Source organism: Camellia sinensis, chromosome 5, assembly GCF_055761805.1.
Source record: "Camellia sinensis isolate YWXY chromosome 5, ASM5576180v1, whole genome shotgun sequence".
Lineage (NCBI taxonomy): Eukaryota > Viridiplantae > Streptophyta > Magnoliopsida > Ericales > Theaceae > Camellia > Camellia sinensis.
Window position 1 is genome coordinate 142,995,305 of NC_138965.1, and position 17,587 is coordinate 143,012,891.

Here is a 17,587-nt window from a genome sequence, read left to right on the forward strand (position 1 = left end):
GATGGGTTTAATGTTATTTTTTTGAGGGCGTTACAACTTGGTATCAGAGCGTACCGGGTTTGAATACTTTGGGTACGTGGGAAGTGATTAGGATCACAATGGGTTTGTCTCGCTTGATAGAGACTTAGATGTAGTATCATATGCTATGTGCTAAATTGATAACATGCTTATGTGACTATGTGGGTATGGGATTTAATTTCTAGGATGTTGATTGAATCCTTGAGTTTCTGGGAGTCTTGTTGGAAAAGCACTTGATCAACGCTGTTTCTAACCGGAACTCTAGTAACGCCTCGGTACTATCATTATCCGGAAATGAAATTCGTAAGTGCTTATGTGTTTATGTGCTTATGTGGAGTGAATTACAGTTGTCCAGGCATTAGGACGTGAGTGTTTAGTTTCGGCACATTTATGAATGTGCTAACGTTCTGTGTTGCCTTTATTAGGATGTCAGGACGAGGAAGAGGTGCTAGGCGTGGTAGACCTGCGAGGCAGGAAGTACCGTTGCAGGGTGAGATTCCGGCAGTGCAGGAGGGAGTTGGGCAGGCCAATGTGGCCGAGCCAGTAGGTCAGCAGGCTATGGGTGCCTTGGCCAGAGAGATAGTAGGAGCTTTGGGTATTCTTAGAGCTGGGAATCCGGCAGCTGAGGCAGGGCCGTCTTTCTTGAAGAGGGAGTTCTTCCGGTGTAATCCGGACGAGTTTATTGGGGATCCTAAAGAGCCGCTTAAGGCAGATGAATGGCTCGAACAGACAACGAAGACGTTTGAGATGCTTGGCATCGAGGACGGAGCACTGAAAGTGACCTTGGCATCCTTCCAACTGAAGGGAGATGCGGGTCAATGGTGGAAGTACGAGAAAGCTCGTGTTGGTGGTACTTGGGAGGCGTTTGTGAATGCTTTTCAGGAGAGGTTTTTATCAGCAGCAGCTAGGGAGAAGCTGAGGGATCAGTTTAGCCGGCTTAATCAGCAGGGCTTGTCAGTGGCCGAGTTTGAGGCTACTTTTACCAGTCTGTCTAGGTTTGCACCTGAACTGGTGGCGTCTGAGGAACGCCGTTGCTATGAGTTTGAGCGGAAGTTGAGGCGGGGCCTCAAGTTGAGAGTTGGTGGGTCTTACATCCGAGAGTATAGACACCTAGTGGATGCTGCAGCTCATATGGAGCTTATGATGCAGGAGGAGGATGAGGGTCAGAGAGGCTCCAAGAGGAGCCAGGATAGTCAGGGTGATGGCAGGAGACAGAAGGGTTATAACCCTCAGCAGTCGCAGGGTGGTGTTGCTAGATCGACCTTCCCAGTGCCGAGTGCATGCTCCGGGAGAGGTGGTCAGGGGGATTTCACTTGTTACAAGTGTGGCCAGCTGGGTCACAAGGTTTCTGTTTGCCCGCAGAAGGGTGGGGGTCAGAAAGCTGTTTCTTCTTCAGCTAGACCGCAGAGTCAGAGTTTGGGCAGGGGGCAGCTCTTGACTTGTTATCAGTGTGGACAACCTGGGCACATGAAGAGGTTTTGCCCACAGTTGAGTGCCACTTCGGGAGCGTCTGGTTCTAGGCAGACGCAGGGTTTTCAGCCAGCTCAGTCTGTGCAGGCCTCGAGGGCCAATCCGGGAGTTTCGTCATCCCAGTCTGTGCAGCAGTCTTTTGCTCCGAGGGGTGAGCAGGTAGACCAGGGGCCTACGGGGCGCGTGTATGCTGTTACCGCGCAGGATTTAGTACCGGCTCCATCAGTAGTGAGAGGTACTTTTCTGTTTTGCAACTCAGTTGCTAGTGTGTTGATAGACACGGGTGCATCTCATTCTTTTGTATCTGCTGCATTTGCATCTGTTTTGGAATTGGAGTTAGCACAGTTAGCATCTCCTATTTGTGTGGTATCGCCTTTGGGCGGTGAGTTGATCCTGAAACAGGGTGTTAGAGGATGTGATATAGAGGTCGCCGACTATAGGCTTCCTTTTCCGTTTGTTGTCATGCCCATGAAGGGTTTTGATGTTATTTTGGGTATGGACTGGCTATCGTCATACCGGGCTGTTATTGATTGCTACCGCCAGAGGGTCACGTTATGTACCTTGAGCGGGGAGTGGTTCCATTTCTTGGGAGACCGGGTTGGTAGTGTTTTGCCACCGGGGTTTGATTCGCGAGGGCGAAGTGAGCTTAGTAGTCTACTTGCCAGCTTTGAGAGTGGTGAGAGTGGTGAGACCCAGGTTGTGTTGCCGAGGGTGGTTTGTGAGTATTCGGATGTCTTTCCCGAAGATCTTGTTAGTTTGCCACCTCACCGAGAGATAGAGTTCTCTATTGATTTAGTGCCTGGTACGGCGCCGATTTCTATGGCACCTTACCGTTTTGCTCCAGCAGAGTTGGTTGAGTTGAAAGTTCAGCTCCAGGAATTGCTAGATAAGGGCTTTGTTTGCCCTAGTGTTTCACCGTGGGGAGCACCGGCACTCTTTGTTAAAAAGAAAGATGGTGCCTTGAGATTGTGTATAGACTACCGGAAGTTGAATCGGGCTACGGTTAAGAATAAGTACCCTATGCCCCGTATAGATGATTTGTTTGACCAGTTGAAGGGTTCCCGTTGTTTCTCTAAGATAGACTTGAGATCGGGTTACCATCAGTTGAGGGTCAGGGAGGAAGATATTCCTAAGACGGCATTCCGTACGCGGTATGGCCATTATGAGTTTTTGGTGATGCCATTCGGACTTACCAATGCACCGGCAGTCTTTATGGACTTGATGAACCGGATTTTTCGGGAGTTCTTAGACCGATTTGTGGTTGTTTTCGTGGACGATATCCTTATCTATTCGTCTTCTGAGGAGGAGCACGAGGCACACTTGAGAGTGGTGCTTGAGTTACTTAGAGCCCATAGGCTGTATGCCAAGTTTGGGAAGTGTGAGTTCTGGCTGGGGGAAGTCAAATTCTTAGGCCACGTGGTATCCGGGGAAGGGGTGTCTGTGGATACATCCAAGGTTGAGGCAGTGCAAGATTGGGCACAGCCTAAGAGTGTGTTTGAGATTCGCAGTTTTCTGGGATTAGCTGGGTATTACCGTCGGTTTGTGAAAGATTTCTCCAGGTTAGCGTCACCGTTGACTAGACTGACTCGGAAGGGAGTCAAGTTTGTATGGAGTGAGACTTGTGAAAGGTCATTCCAAGAGTTGAAAGTTAGATTGACCACCGCTCCGGTGTTGATTATTCCGGAGAGAGGGTTGGGGTTTGCGGTTTATTGTGATGCCTCACGAGAGGGTTTGGGCTGTGTGTTGATGCAAGAGGGGAAAGTGGTAGCTTATGGCTCACGTCAGTTGAAAATACACGAGAAGAATTACCCCACACACGACCTAGAGTTAGCAGCAGTGATCTTTGCCTTGAAAATCTGGAGGCACTACCTTTATGGTGAGAGGTTCGAGGTATTCTCGGATCACAAGAGTTTGAAGTATCTGTTTACGCAGAGAGACTTGAATTTGAGGCAGAGGAGATGGATGGAGTTCATCGAGGATTATGATTTTGAGTTACATTATCATCCGGGAAAGGCCAATGTTGTGGCCGATGCCCTTAGTAGGAAGACCATTAGTGATGTTGCTAGTATAGCCATCCGGGAATGGGAGATGTTGGGAGCACTTGGCGAGTTTGATTTGCTACTGGGCGAATCTGTTGAGGCTGCGGCCTTGTTTTCTGTCGTGGTGCAGCCTACACTTGTGATTAGAGTGTTAGAGGCACAGAGAGGTGACCTTGAGGTAGAATCCCTCCGAGAGAAGATCTCCAGTGGGAAAGTTGAGAAGGGTTTGACGGTGTGTCCCGACCTGAGTGTGAGATACCGAGACCGTTTATTTGTACCGGAGGCTTGCCGTGAGGAAGTACCCGAGAGTTTCACCATTCGCGCCTTGCGGTGCATCCGGGAGGTACTAAGATGTATCAGGATTTGGGTCGCCAGTTTTGGTGGCGGGGTATGAAGAGAGATGTGGCTGTTTTCGTATCGAAATGCCTTACTTGCCAGCAAGTGAAGGCCGAGCATCAGAGGCCAGCGGGTTTGTTGCAACCCTTGCCTATTGCCGAGTGGAAGTGGGAGCATGTCACTATGGACTTCGTTGTAGGTCTTCCGAGGACTCAGCAGGGTAGTGATGCTATTTGGGTGGTTGTAGACCGGTTGACTAAGTCGGCGCACTTTATTCCTATGCGCTTGGAGATTCGGTAGATCATCTTGCCGATTTGTATATTCGGGACGTAGTGAGATTGCACGGGGTCCCAGTGACGATCGTCTCAGATAGAGATCCTCGTTTTACTGCTAGGTTGTGGCAGAGTTTGCAGAGTGCCTTGGGCACTAAGTTGACCTTTAGTACGGCTTATCATCCTCAGACTGACGGGCAGTCCGAGCGTACTATTCAGATCCTCGAGGATATGCTTCGGGGTTGTGTCCTGGACTTCAGTGGGACGTGGGAGAGGCACTTGCCATTGGTAGAATTTGCCTACAACAATAGTTTTCAGTCTAGCATCGGTATGGCACCGTTTGAGGCCTTGTATGGCCGACCGTGTAGGTCTCCAGTTTGTTGGGCCGAGGTGGGTGATGCACCTTTGTTGGGTCCGGAGTTGGTTAGGGAGACGACGGAGAAAGTTGAGCTTATCCGTAGGAGGCTTGTTACAGCCCAGAGTCGACAAAAGAGTTATGCCGACCGTAGGAGGAGGCCTTTGGCGTTTGAGGTAGGTGATCATGTCTTTCTGAAGATATCACCTAGGCGAGGTCTGATGAGGTTTGGGAAGAGTGGGAAGTTATCCCCTCGGTTTATTGGTCCTTTTGAGATCCTTGAGAAGATAGGCGAGGTTGCTTATCGGTTAGCCTTACCGCCGCAGTTGTCCGGAGTGCATGACGTGTTTCATGTGAGTATGCTTCGGAAGTATGAGCCAGATCCATCACATGTGCTGGATTGGAGCGATTTAGAGGTAGATGAGGATGCCTCGTATGAGGAGAGACCGATTCGGGTCTTGGATAGGCGGGATCAGGTCCTGCGTGGTAAGACCATTCCTTTGGTGAAGGTCTTGTGGAAACATCACGGAGTGGAGGAAGCCACTTGGGAACGTGAGTTGGAAGTCCGTGAGAAATATCCGGACTTGTTTGTTGATGTGTGATCTTGTATTTAAATTTTACCTTTTTGTTGAACTTAAGAGCTTTTATATATGTCTTAAGTTGTGAAACATTGAAAATGTTTTGATTATTGGAAGTATGTTTGGAACTTGCCTCATATGGAAGTTGAATGTGACACTATATGTGTTGAATATATTGTTGAAATTGGAAAGATAGTGCATAATGTTAATGCATGTTGAAAATACATATGTTGTTTACATATTGTGATATGTCTCTTGTTAAAGGGATGGAATGACCGGTAATGGGTCGAATTGTTAAATGTTAAAATGTAACATTGTTTAAAATGAAGGAAAACTTGTTTTGAAAACTTGTGCTTAATTTCGGGGGCGAAATTCTTTAAGGGGGGGAGGTTATAGCGATCCCGGGTTTACCCATGTTGTACAGTGATCCGGACATGTGTCCGTGGATGTTGGTAGTTGGTTATTATCGTGTTTACATTCCTTTTTCTTCGTATTTGAGTTATAGGATGTGTTGGGCGGATTTGTTTCAGGTTGGTTGAGTTTAGAAACCAAAACTAGTTGCCCAGATTTTTGGCCTGTACGCTCGAGCGGAGGTGTTGGCGCTCGAGCGGAGATTACACCCATTCAGTATTTTCCTGTGCAGCGTTGTACGCTCGAGCGTGGTATTGGCCGCTCGAGCGGGGTTGTCTGAGTGCCGCTCGAGCGTAGGGTTGGGAGCTCGAGCGGAGGCCTGGTTCTGCAAAAGTGCTGGGCGAGTGCATTCTGCGCTCGAGCGGGAGGTTGGCCGCTCGAGCGGAAGTCTGTGAGTGGACGCTCGAGCGGGGTGTTTTACGCTCGAGCGGAGACCTGGGTTAAAGTCCCGAAATTGTGACTTTTCAATCACTTTTTCACTTTCTCTTCTCTCACTTACTTTTCCAAAATCACCATTGTTGAGCCTCTCACTCTAGACTCTACCTTCTCTCTAGGTTTTGATCTAGTAGGAGTGATTTACTCACCTTTGGCCTTTACAAAAAAGTTGTTGATCGTCGAGGGCTTCATTTTAATCTGAAAATCTCGGGTTTTGGAGCACGTTGGGTTTTGTCGTCTTCTCCTTTGGGACTCCGAATTTGAGGTAGGGATAACCTACTCCTCTCTATGGGTTTTGTCTTTAAATTTTGGTATTTTGAGATGTTGGGCTTGGTTTGGTAATTTTGTGAAAGTTTGGGGCTTTGTGTAATTTTACAAAAGTTGGGGTTTTATTCATAATAAACCTAGATGCATGTTTGGCATAGAAAATTGGAATGATTGTTGAATCATTGATGAAAATGGGACCTAAGGGTTGAAATGGTAATTATGGAAAATGGCCTAATTACATTGTTTAATTAATTGGGATAATTAATTGGTGAGAAATGAGGAAATGAAATGTTGATTGAATATCCATTTGTGCATTTATTTTCTGTTTTAGAAATAACTGCTTTGGGCTATCGGTGGAGGATAGTCGAGATTGTTGTAGACAATGCATGATGATTAGGTAAATGGAAACTAATCAATGGAATGTGTCATGGAACTTGACGGTTGATAGAATACATTAATTGTGTGTATTGTGTGATTGTATATAGAACCAATGTGTTTATATACGTTATGTGTAGAGGAGGAGATAGGGGATGTACTCCGCGGTTTAGGGGAAGATAGGGGATGTACCTCTAAACCGGATAGGTATTGGGAGGAGATAGGGGATGAACTCCGTAGACAGAGCTCATATGCTTGTCTAGAGAAGTGAAGATAGAGCTCATATGCTTATCTTTGTGAAGTGTGGATACAGCTTGTATGCTTATCTGTGGATATTGTTGATATACATATCTGTTGTAGAATGTGGATACAGCTTGTATGCTTATCTGTGGATATTGTTGTTACACATATCTGTTGAGAATGTGAGATATAGTTTTTATACATATCTGTGGAAATGATGATAGAGCTAGCATGCTTATCTGTTGAAAAAGGGAAAATGAAAAGTAATTGGGACTTGTAAGTCGTTGACATAAATATGTAATTTATGTGATTGTATCAGTGTTGACCAACTATCAATTGCTAATGTTTTAGTCATTGTCCATGGTTGGTTTAGTGTATTTCTATTGGGCTGTGGCTCACCCTTTATGGGAATATCATTTTCAGGTGCAGGAAGCATGCCACCTCCAAGGACATAGCTTGGGAGGCTAGAGGCGGACATAGTGTAGTTGTTTTACTTTTGATGTATTACATGTAACTTCAAGCCAAGGGCTTAATGTGTAAACGAGTTAGTACTCTTTTGTTGTAACCAAGTGTTAACTTGGAAAGCTGTAAGCCCGTAGGGCATTTTGTTTTAATGTTAACATGTAATACTTAGGTAATGAAACTCAATGAAATAAAGGAATGTGGTTAGTTTATATGTAAATGCTTGTCTTATCTGATGGGTTTAATGTTATTTTTTTGAGGGCGTTACAATCTAACTTTTTTTTTGTAATACAATTATTACACTTTAAAAAAAAAATTTAAATTACGCTTTGATTGTACATTTTTACGTCCTAAAAAAAAAGATAGTACATTTTTTAAAGAATATCAATTGTCATAATTTTAATTTTTATGTTGTTAATGAATTTCAAAGAAGGACAAAATAGAAAATTCATATTATAGTTGTCCTTAATTATTGAAAAATGACTAATATTTTGTGTTAGGTTTTTATTCTTGGCAATCCCGTTTGATAAAACTCCTTTCAGTTGTACTTATATTCACACTTTTATTTTAGTGAGACTATGAGTGTTTAGATGCGAATCCAACCCAAATTGTGCCTTGCAAAGAAGTTTCAGAAGATAATTCTTTCAAGTTTGCCACTTCGCTGACTATGACGGGGATCGAGCTACCCAGTCAGCTCGCGGGGGTCCAAAGGGCAGTGCCCCTTAGCGGGTCCAAGGCAGTGCCACGACGGGGTTAAGGGGCAGCTCCCCCAAAGCAAAATGCAAAAATGCATTCGAAGTTGCTTGTCCGCCCTTGCTCGCTCGAGCGAAGGAGTCTTGGCTCGAGCAAAGAAGTCCTGTATTTAGAAGCTACGTCTGTCCACCTAAAACCTGAGAAGGAAGATTGTACGCTCGAGCAAAGGAAGCTTGGCTTGAGCGATGACACTTGAGGAAAACACGCGTTTTTGGTTCCTCGCTTGAGCGTGAGAGTCTTCGCTCGAGCGAGCGTCGCGGCCCTATTTTCTATAAATATGCATTTCAGTCCAAATCTAGGATTACGCCTTCAGATCTTCTTCTTGGATATTAGGGTTTATATCTAGGGCTAGTTTGCTAGTTTTCTTTGATGTTTGATTGGGTATTCAACTCATGGTTTAAGACGTATACATCAAAGAATTGTTCGTTTATTCAATACAAAAGAGAGAGCTGTTCTTCGGTGGATTCTAGAGTGGCTCATCGTCGTGATTCGACATTGGCATTGTGGATTCAATGTTGGGCAAGACAATTTCGAGGTAAAGACGGGGCTAGAAGAGGCACATAGGGGTTAGTTCAATTAGGCGTGGATTTGCTACGTAATTCCTTTATGTCTTTTTAGTGGATTGTTTTGGGGCTTTTGCCTGTGGTTTTTTATCACAATTGGAGGCGCTCTAATAGTGGTTTTTCCACGTTAATATCATTGTGCCGATTTTGTCTTGTCTGTTTGATTGGGATTGATATTTACTGCTTAAAATTGATACATAATCACAAATCAATATCTAGGAGATTTCTAGATTTTTCAATTGGTATTAGAGCGGGTTGCTCTATTTTTTTAAAAAAACAATTAGAGCGAGATCTTGTTTGATTTGTGATAATGGATTCAATTCGTGAGGGAAACTCTATGGTTCGACCACCCTTACTTGACGGATCCAATTATTCTTTTTGGAAAGCTCGGATGAGATCGTTTTTAAAATCTATTGATAAAAAAATTAGGCAATCTGTCATGTATGGGTGGACCAAACCAACGATTACCGTTAATGGAGTAACTTTTCCCAAACCAATTGATAAGTGGACACAATTGATTACCAAAATAGTAGCTGGACTAGTGAATCTATCAATTCTCTCTTTTACGTCGTCACACCTAAAGAGTTTAGTCGTATTTACAATTGTGAAGTCACAAAAGAGACTTGGGATATCTTACAAACTATTCATGAGGGCACTCTTTTTGTTAAACGCTCAAAACTTTAAAGGCTCACGTCTAGTTTCGAAAATCTTTCAATGAAAGATAGTGAGACCTTTAATGAATTTTATGCAAAGTTAAGTGACATTGTAAATTCCAACTTCAATTTAGGTGAAAAAATATCGGAATCCAAGATTGTAGGAAAAATTTTGAGGTCCTTGCCCGATCGGTTCCAACCAAAAGTTACGGCTATTGAGGAGGCTCAAGATGTTGACAACCTCAAGCTAGATCATCTAGTTGGAAATCTCCAAACTTATGAGGCACATAGGAATTTCAAAAAGAAACAAAAAGATGTTATTGCCTTTAGTAATGCTCATAGAGTTGGAGAGGATTCTGATGAGAATTGTGAGATAGATTCCAAGATTACAGATGCTTTTGTAAAACAATTTAAAAAATCTTTTCTGAAAAAGAATCCTAAACTTTCGAAATCTACTCATACTCATAAATCTAAAGGCAAAGATAAACTCAAAATTAATTCTATAGCTAAGAAGGAGAAAGGAAAGATACAAGGGAACTCTGAAAGAGTCCAATGCTATGAATGCCAAGGATTTGGCCACTTTGCTCAAGAATGCCCCACTTGTTTGAGAAAGAACAAAGCTCTCGCTATCACTTGGGATAATTAATCAGAATTTGATAAAGATGAAAGTGACAATGAAGATCAAGGCGAAGAGGGACATAAACAATTCCTTGCTTTCATGGCGGCTTCTAAAACTGTAGGACAAATAGAGTATCTACAGAGGCCGGTTGAGAATGACACTGATGATGAATCCTCAAGTAGTGATGATGAAGAGCTTCAGAAATCTTATGAAAAATTGTATAAGGAATCTCTAAACTTATCCAAATTGAATGACAAACTCACTATGAAACTCAAAGTATGTAAAAGTGAGAATGTCAAACTAGAGGAGATTTCCAAGGCTAGGATTGATGCCATCAAGATAGCTAATGATCGACAAGTCCTTTGTGCAAAACTCTTAACTTGTGAGACAGAGAGGAATGAGCTATAACAAATCTATGCAACATATGAAGAAAAGATTGAAACTCTCGAAATGTCTCAAGTTGCTTTGGAAGAACTAACGATCAAGAAAGAGGGAGAACTCAAGTGTGCTGTGGCTACCATTGGTCTTTGGAACAAAGGATCAAAGACATTGGACAATATCATTGGGTCTCAACAAACCTGTTCTGACAAGAGTGGCATTGGCTTTGGTGGTATGAAAGAGCAAAAATAGAGTGCATCCACATCTCATGATACAAGAACTCAAGGGCAGGAGGAGCACAAGATTCAACGAGAGGAAAGACTTTTCAATCTTCCTAGAGTTGATAAGGTCAAAGAAAAGAAGGTACACCCTATTCATCCTGTTTTTATTTGTCATCATTGTGGTATGCATGGTCATATTCACCCTTATTGTTATGAGTTGCATGGGAAAGTATCTCATAGAGATGTAAGAAATTCAAACATCTAGTGGGGTAGGAGACACTTCATTGGTGGTAATAAGGTTAAGGGTCATATTAGACCTCATTATTTTGATGTGCTTGAGACCAAACATGGAGCGGGTTTGCATTTGCCTAGACCTAGATATAGGAAGTTGGAAACCAAGTCGAGACCGATTCCCAATGAAGATGAAAGGAACCACAACGTCCAGTCACCACCCAAGAACCGCAATTCTCACAACTTTGTTCATACTAAAGCGGTTTGGGTGAGAAAACTTGACTTGTGTTAATTTGTTTATTCGTTTTTGTTTTTGGTTTTGTGTGTTTTTTTTTGGGGGGGGGTCATTTAATGTATGGTATCATTTAGTATGTGCTTGTTTTTTTTTTTTTTTGTCTTGCTATATTTTAGAAAGAAAAAAAAATCCAAAAAGATTTTCTTAGTATGGTTTTGCAACCTTGAAATTTTTGAGAAGTTCTTGTGGCATATTGGAATTGATGAGAATATCCATTACATGTTAATATGTGTGTGTTTTCTGTGGTTATTACTCATTTTGGAGTGTGAGTTCTTTGATTAGTATGTCTCATTCTGTACACACTCTTGGATTAGCAAATATCGGAGTCTTCTGCCTTAGTGATCATTTTTCTCTATGGATTTTTAGCATTGTATATTTTTCTTTTCTAGAGGAATTGACTTATACTAGCATATCATGGGTGATGTTGAGTCTCTTAACCACCTTCCATCTTTTTGCATCTCCACGACTTTCCCCTATGTTCTTTGTAGTCCAGCCATGAGGAAAGGGCTACCTCAGAGTCACCAACCAGGCTATCCTTATAATATCCATGCTTCTCTGGTTTGGTTTCCATACTCTTGAGCATGTCAGCCGCCAATGAGTGTGCAAAAGAAAGAAAAAAATGTGAAAAAGAAAGAAAAAATGTGCAAAAGAAAGAAAAGAAAAAAATGTGAAAAAAAAAGAAAAAAAAAAGGATTCATTGATTGAAGGAGAGCCTCCGCTATTACTCACCAAATACCCCTTGATTCCTAGTTGTTTGACTTTCATTTGTTGTGCTTAGATTCTCTTGCCGAAGGTCCAGCTTTCAGATCACTACTACGATTTGAATCTAGTGTTTGTCAAACTCCAAGAGTCACACACATATATTTTTTTTTCATGTGATCTATGCCTTTCACAGAATGCATCACTTTCTTTTATGAGGAATCTTTTTGAGGCTGTGCACATTGTGTTTTCATGTAATTGTGTTTCTTGGATAATCCTGTGTGTTTTAAGGTACGAATCAGAAATTCCTTGCTTGCTTCACATATTTTGTTTTTTTCTTTATCTTCTTGTTCACTGTTTTCAGTGTTTGTGGTTACTTTCAGTGAGGGGGAGTTTGGTTTGTCATTGCAAGGGTTTGTTTAGCATGCACTTAAATTGATTGGTTTCGTAAGGGAGATTGGCATTAGTTGGTTTGTGTGTTACTATCCACTGCTTGTTTATTGCTTACTTCTCGCAGGTTATTAATTTTTCCATCATCTTGTCCCTGCTTGTGTGGTTTTGATCTTGCTTTCGTTGTTTAAGCTTCCTTTGTCAATTCGTGACAAAAAGGGGGAGAAAGTTTAAGGGTGCATGTGTCTTAGGATTTTCATCTATTCATGTGTCGGGTGCATGTGTCTTAGTTTTCATGTTTTCATGCTACATGTTCTTAAAATCTCCAATTTCCATCTATTCATATTTCTATCTCATGCTTCAAGATAATCTTGTCATATGTCTATTGCTTTTTCATATACTCTTATGGCACTAATAGTTGTTTTGGAGATTGGGGCAGTAATAGCTGTTTTGCAGATCATGACCTTGACAAAGAAGTTTGTTTTTGTTTGTTGTAATGGGTTGGGGTGATTAGGATTTTATTTGTTAGGTGTGTTTTGTCATGGCATTGCCAAAGTGGGAGATTGTTAGGTTTTTATTCTTGGTAATCCTATTTGACAAAACTCCTTTCGATTGTACTTGTATTCGCACTTTTATTTTAGTGAGGCTATGAGTTTTTAGATGCAAATCCAACCCAAATTGTGCCTTGCAGAGAAGTTTCAGAAAATAATTCTTTCAGGTTTGCCACTTCGCTGACTATGACGGGGATCGAGCTGCCCGGTTAGCTCGCGGGGGTCCAAGGGACAGCACTCCTTGGCGAGTCCGAGGCAGCGCCATGGCAGGGTTGAGGGGCAGTACCCCCGAAGTAAAATGCAAAAATGCATTTGAAGTTGCTTGTCCGCCCTTGCTCACTCGAGCGAAGGAGTCTTGGCTCGAGCGAAGAAGTCCTGTATTCAGAAGCTGCGTCTGTCTGCCTAAAACCTGTGAAGGAAGATTGTACGCTTGAGCAAAGGAAGCTTGGCTCGAGCAACAACACTTGAGGAAAACACACGTTTTTGGTTCCTCGCTCGAGTGAGAGAGTCTTCGCTCGAGTAAGCATCGCGGCCCTATTTTCTATAAATATGCGTTTCAGTCCAAATCTAGGATTACGCCTTCAGATCTTCTTCTTGGATATTAGGGTTTATATCTGAGGCTAGTTTACTAGTTTTCTTTGATGTTTGATTGGGTATTCAACTCATGGTTTAAGAGATATACATCAAAGGATTGTTCGCTTATTCAATACAAAAGAGAATGTTGTTCTTCAGTAGATTTCGGGAAATTCGAGCCTGAAGCTTTAGTGGATTCTAGAGCGGCTCATCGTCGTGATTCGACATCGGCATTGTGGATTCAATGTTGGGCAAGACAATTTCGAGGTGAAGACGGGGTTGGAAGAGGCACATAGGGGTTAGTTCAATTGGGCATGGATTCGCTAGGCAATTAAGAGTATACCTGTGTAATTCCTTTGTCTTTTTAGTGGATTATTTTGTAGCTTTTGCCCGTGGCTTTTTATCACAATTGGAGGTGCTCAAGTTATGGTTTTTCCACGTTAAAATCGTTGTGTCGATTTGTCTTGTCTATTTGATTGGGATTGATATTTACTGCTTAAAATTGATACATAATCACAAATCAATATCTAGGTGATTTCTAGATTTTTCATTTTAGGATAATAAAAAATGAAATAAGGCACTAATATTTTGGGACGGAGGGATAACTTCATTTATAAAACTGACATTGCCACCTCATTCTTGAGGTGTTTCCACACAATTTCACTGTCAACAACTCTTGATTATGCCAAGGCAAGGAAATTACAGTGAACTTTCTCAAGAAAAAAAATGCTCTACATTCCAGGTTTCTGTAACTATAAAATCATCTCTTCAATTTAGATTATAGTTTCATGAGCTTCTTCTTGTTCTTCATCAAACCATGCCTCTGCAATCTCGTAAATCTGGCAATACCATCATGTTTCATGAAAAAACTCACTCAGTTCGAAAACCCAACAAGCGATTTCGAAAGGCCTTCAGAGTCATCTATTTTGTTGTTCTTTGGCCAAGAAAGTCATTGCCAATGGCAAGAACACCCAATTTCTTCCCAGGTTCTTGCCCGGCCCATCTTACGTTGCAATTGATATTCAAGCCATTGATGACGAGGATGACAATCACGATCACAAACCCTTATTCAATATTGATCAGAAAGCACTCTCCGAGATAGTGAGAGAGAAGAACTTTAACACTATGTTTGGGAACCTAGGAGAGAGAAGAAAAGAAAGGATTACTCAAGTTATAAGAGAAAAAAAAAATAAAAGAAATGATTGTGATTTCTCTCATTCTTGTTTGGATAAGTAAGAAATAAAATAAAAGAAATGATTGAGATTTCTTTCTTTTCTGTTTGGTTGGATTTCATAAGAGAAAAGAAAAGAAATTATTTTATGTTATATTATCAAAATAACCTTTTTATATTTTCAATCATTTTATTTCTTTTATTTTTACAAGGACAAAGTTGGTATTTTGAAAATATAAGAATCATTTGGTTTCTTTTCTCTCCCAATCTCTCCACTTTTGGGAAGATTGAAAATAAGGATTATAAGAGAAATAAATTTCTCTATATTTCTCCCAATTTCTCTCCACTTAAGTTATCCAAACAAATAAAAGAAATACATATCTCTCAATTTCTTTGCTTTTCTCTCCAAATCACTCAATCCAAACATAAACGATCACTGTCAATATGGAGGGGTAAAAGAGGTTGCAGCGATTCTTGAAACCAACATGAAAGTTGGTATCACTACCAAGGAAAGTGATATTGACAAGCATATCATATCCGCAGCTCAAGCTACATCATTGGCAGCAGCTCAAGCTACAGCAGTAGCAACTCCTGTTGCTCTTGGCTCAACGCATACAGCTCACACTCAAGAGAGAGATTCAGCACATGTTAAATATAACTGTATAACTATATCACCGTATTAGATGGAGTTGGTTAGATAGTTATCATTTTCTGTATAAATACACAAGTGTAGCTTCATATTCTAAAATTGAAAAAGATCTTCAATAATTCTTCATGGTATCAAAGCCTCTCTGAGCTCTCACGAGCATATCCATGGCATCTTCTTCTTCATCTTCATCTACTTCCTTACTTGTAAATCTCAATCTTCTTATCTCCAATCTGAATTTGTTCATCACAGTCAAACTTGATGCAACTAACTTTCTTATATGGCGAAGCCAATTTCAGAATATCTTACGTGCTACTAACCTCTTGGATTTTGTAAGTGGATTAGTTCCATGTCCACCATTGATGATCAAGGACTCTATTGGTCTCGAAGTCTTGAATCCTGATAGAGTCAATTGGAACAAAATTGACACTTATCTCCTAAGTTGTATAACTGCAACACTTACCTCTACAATTTTTTCTTTTGTTCTTCATCTGCAACACAGCTTTGAGGTATGGACTGCACTCTGCAAACGGTTTACCACATTGTTAAGGTCTCACATTTATCAAATAAAAAATCATTTAAATCATTTGACAAAAGAGTCTAAGTCTATTGAAGAGTATTTGCATCAAATCAAAGATCTTGCTGAGCTTCATCACCTATTGATGAAGAAGATTTAGTATTACTTAGTTTGAATGGTTTACGTAATGAGTTTGATACACTCAAAACCACTATTCGTGCTTGAGTTGAACCTATTTCCATGGTGGAATTAACCTTTCTACTATGTTCTAAATCTTTTCATATAGACTCCAAACAAAGAAAATTGCAATCTTTAGACAATTCAGTTGCTTATGCCTCTATGCGAAGCTCAGATAGCAGTTCTTCTGCATCACGAGACAGATCCTTTTTTCGAAGTAATAGAGGCACTTTTCGTAGAGGAGGAAGACAGCCTCGCAGTCGAGGGAGGATGACTTATTCATCCTCACAACTAATCTTTCAAATTTGTGGTAAAGGAAATCATACAGCCCTAGACTGCTAGCATCAACTGGATGCCCATTTAGAATTAGAACTTGCATCAGAATTTGCTTCAGCATTCATCTTCACAGTCCTCTCCAAGTGCCTATGTTGCTTCTACTCCCTCTCCATCTCAAAATTCTTCTGATGTTTCCCCTTGGTATCTTGATTCTACTGCCACTGATCACATCACTCATGATCTCTCTAATCTCAACACGTCTCAGTCCTACACTAGCCCCGATCATATTACAGTTGGTAATGGTAATTCTCTCCCTATTCATCACGGTAAAGGTCTTCTTCCTACTCCTCATTTCTCTTTTAAACTTAATAAAATTCTTTATGCTCCTATCTCTTCGAATCTTCTCTATGTCTATCAACTCACAAAAGATAACAATTGTACCATTACTTTTGATGCTTCCTCATTTGTGGTTCAGGACAAGCACACGAAGGCCATTTTACACAAGGGCTATAATGCTAATGGCTTGTATCATTTTCCACATCTGTTGTCCTCTTCTCAGCATTCTGCTACTCTGCCTAATCATCATTCATCTTCACATGCTTTCTTGACATCTACCACTGCACATGCTTCTGAGCATATTTGGCACAAGTGATTGGGTCATCCTTCTCAGTTGAAGTTTACTGCTTTAAAGAAACATTTGTCTGTTCCTTCTAACAAAACAAAGTCTGCTACTTGTTCTTGTACACATTGTAGTGTGGCTAAAAGCCATAGACTTCCTTTTAAGCTATCCAATTCTACTATAAATAAACCTTTGTCTCCAATTCATAGTGATGTATGGAGACTTTTTCATTCCACTGCTTCCACTTATAAATACTGTGTACTTTTCATTGATGATTATAGTAGCTTTACATGGCTTTATCCTTTTTGCTATAAAAGTGAAGTTTTCTCTAAATTTGTAGAGTTTAAGGCCTATGTTGAAACTCAATTCTCTACCAAACTTCAAGTGTTAAGAACTGATGATGGTACTAAGTTTGTCAACTCTTCAACGTCAAATTTTTTAAAAACTCAAGGTATCCTTCATCAACTCTCTTGCCCATATACTCCACCTCAAAATGGTGTTTCTGAAAGAAAACACAAACATATTGTTGAAATAACCATTGCTTTGCTTCATCATTGTTCTGTTCCAATAAAGTTTGGTTTGATGCAATTGCTACTGCTACTCATCTCATCAATCGATTGCCTAGTGCCAAACTTTCTCACAAGTCTCCTTATGAACTTCTTTTTCATACCTTACCTGATTACTCCTTCTAAAAGTCTTTGGCTGTTAATGCTTCCCTTGGTTAAAGCATTACACCACTTCTAAACTGCAACCTAGGTCTTCCCTTTGTGTCTTTCTTGGCTATCACTCTTCCTACAAAGGCTACAGGTGTTTGGATATAACTACAGGTAAAGTCTTTATTTCTATGCATGTAGAGTTTTATGAAGACGTTTTCCCTTTTTCAGCTCATCCCTCTGTTGCTCTTTCTTTGCCAACTCTGATTTCTTTCTTTTGGTCTCCTTCTACTTTTCCTGCTGCTTCATCTCAGCCTAGCTCTTCTGCAGACCCTCGCCTCTGT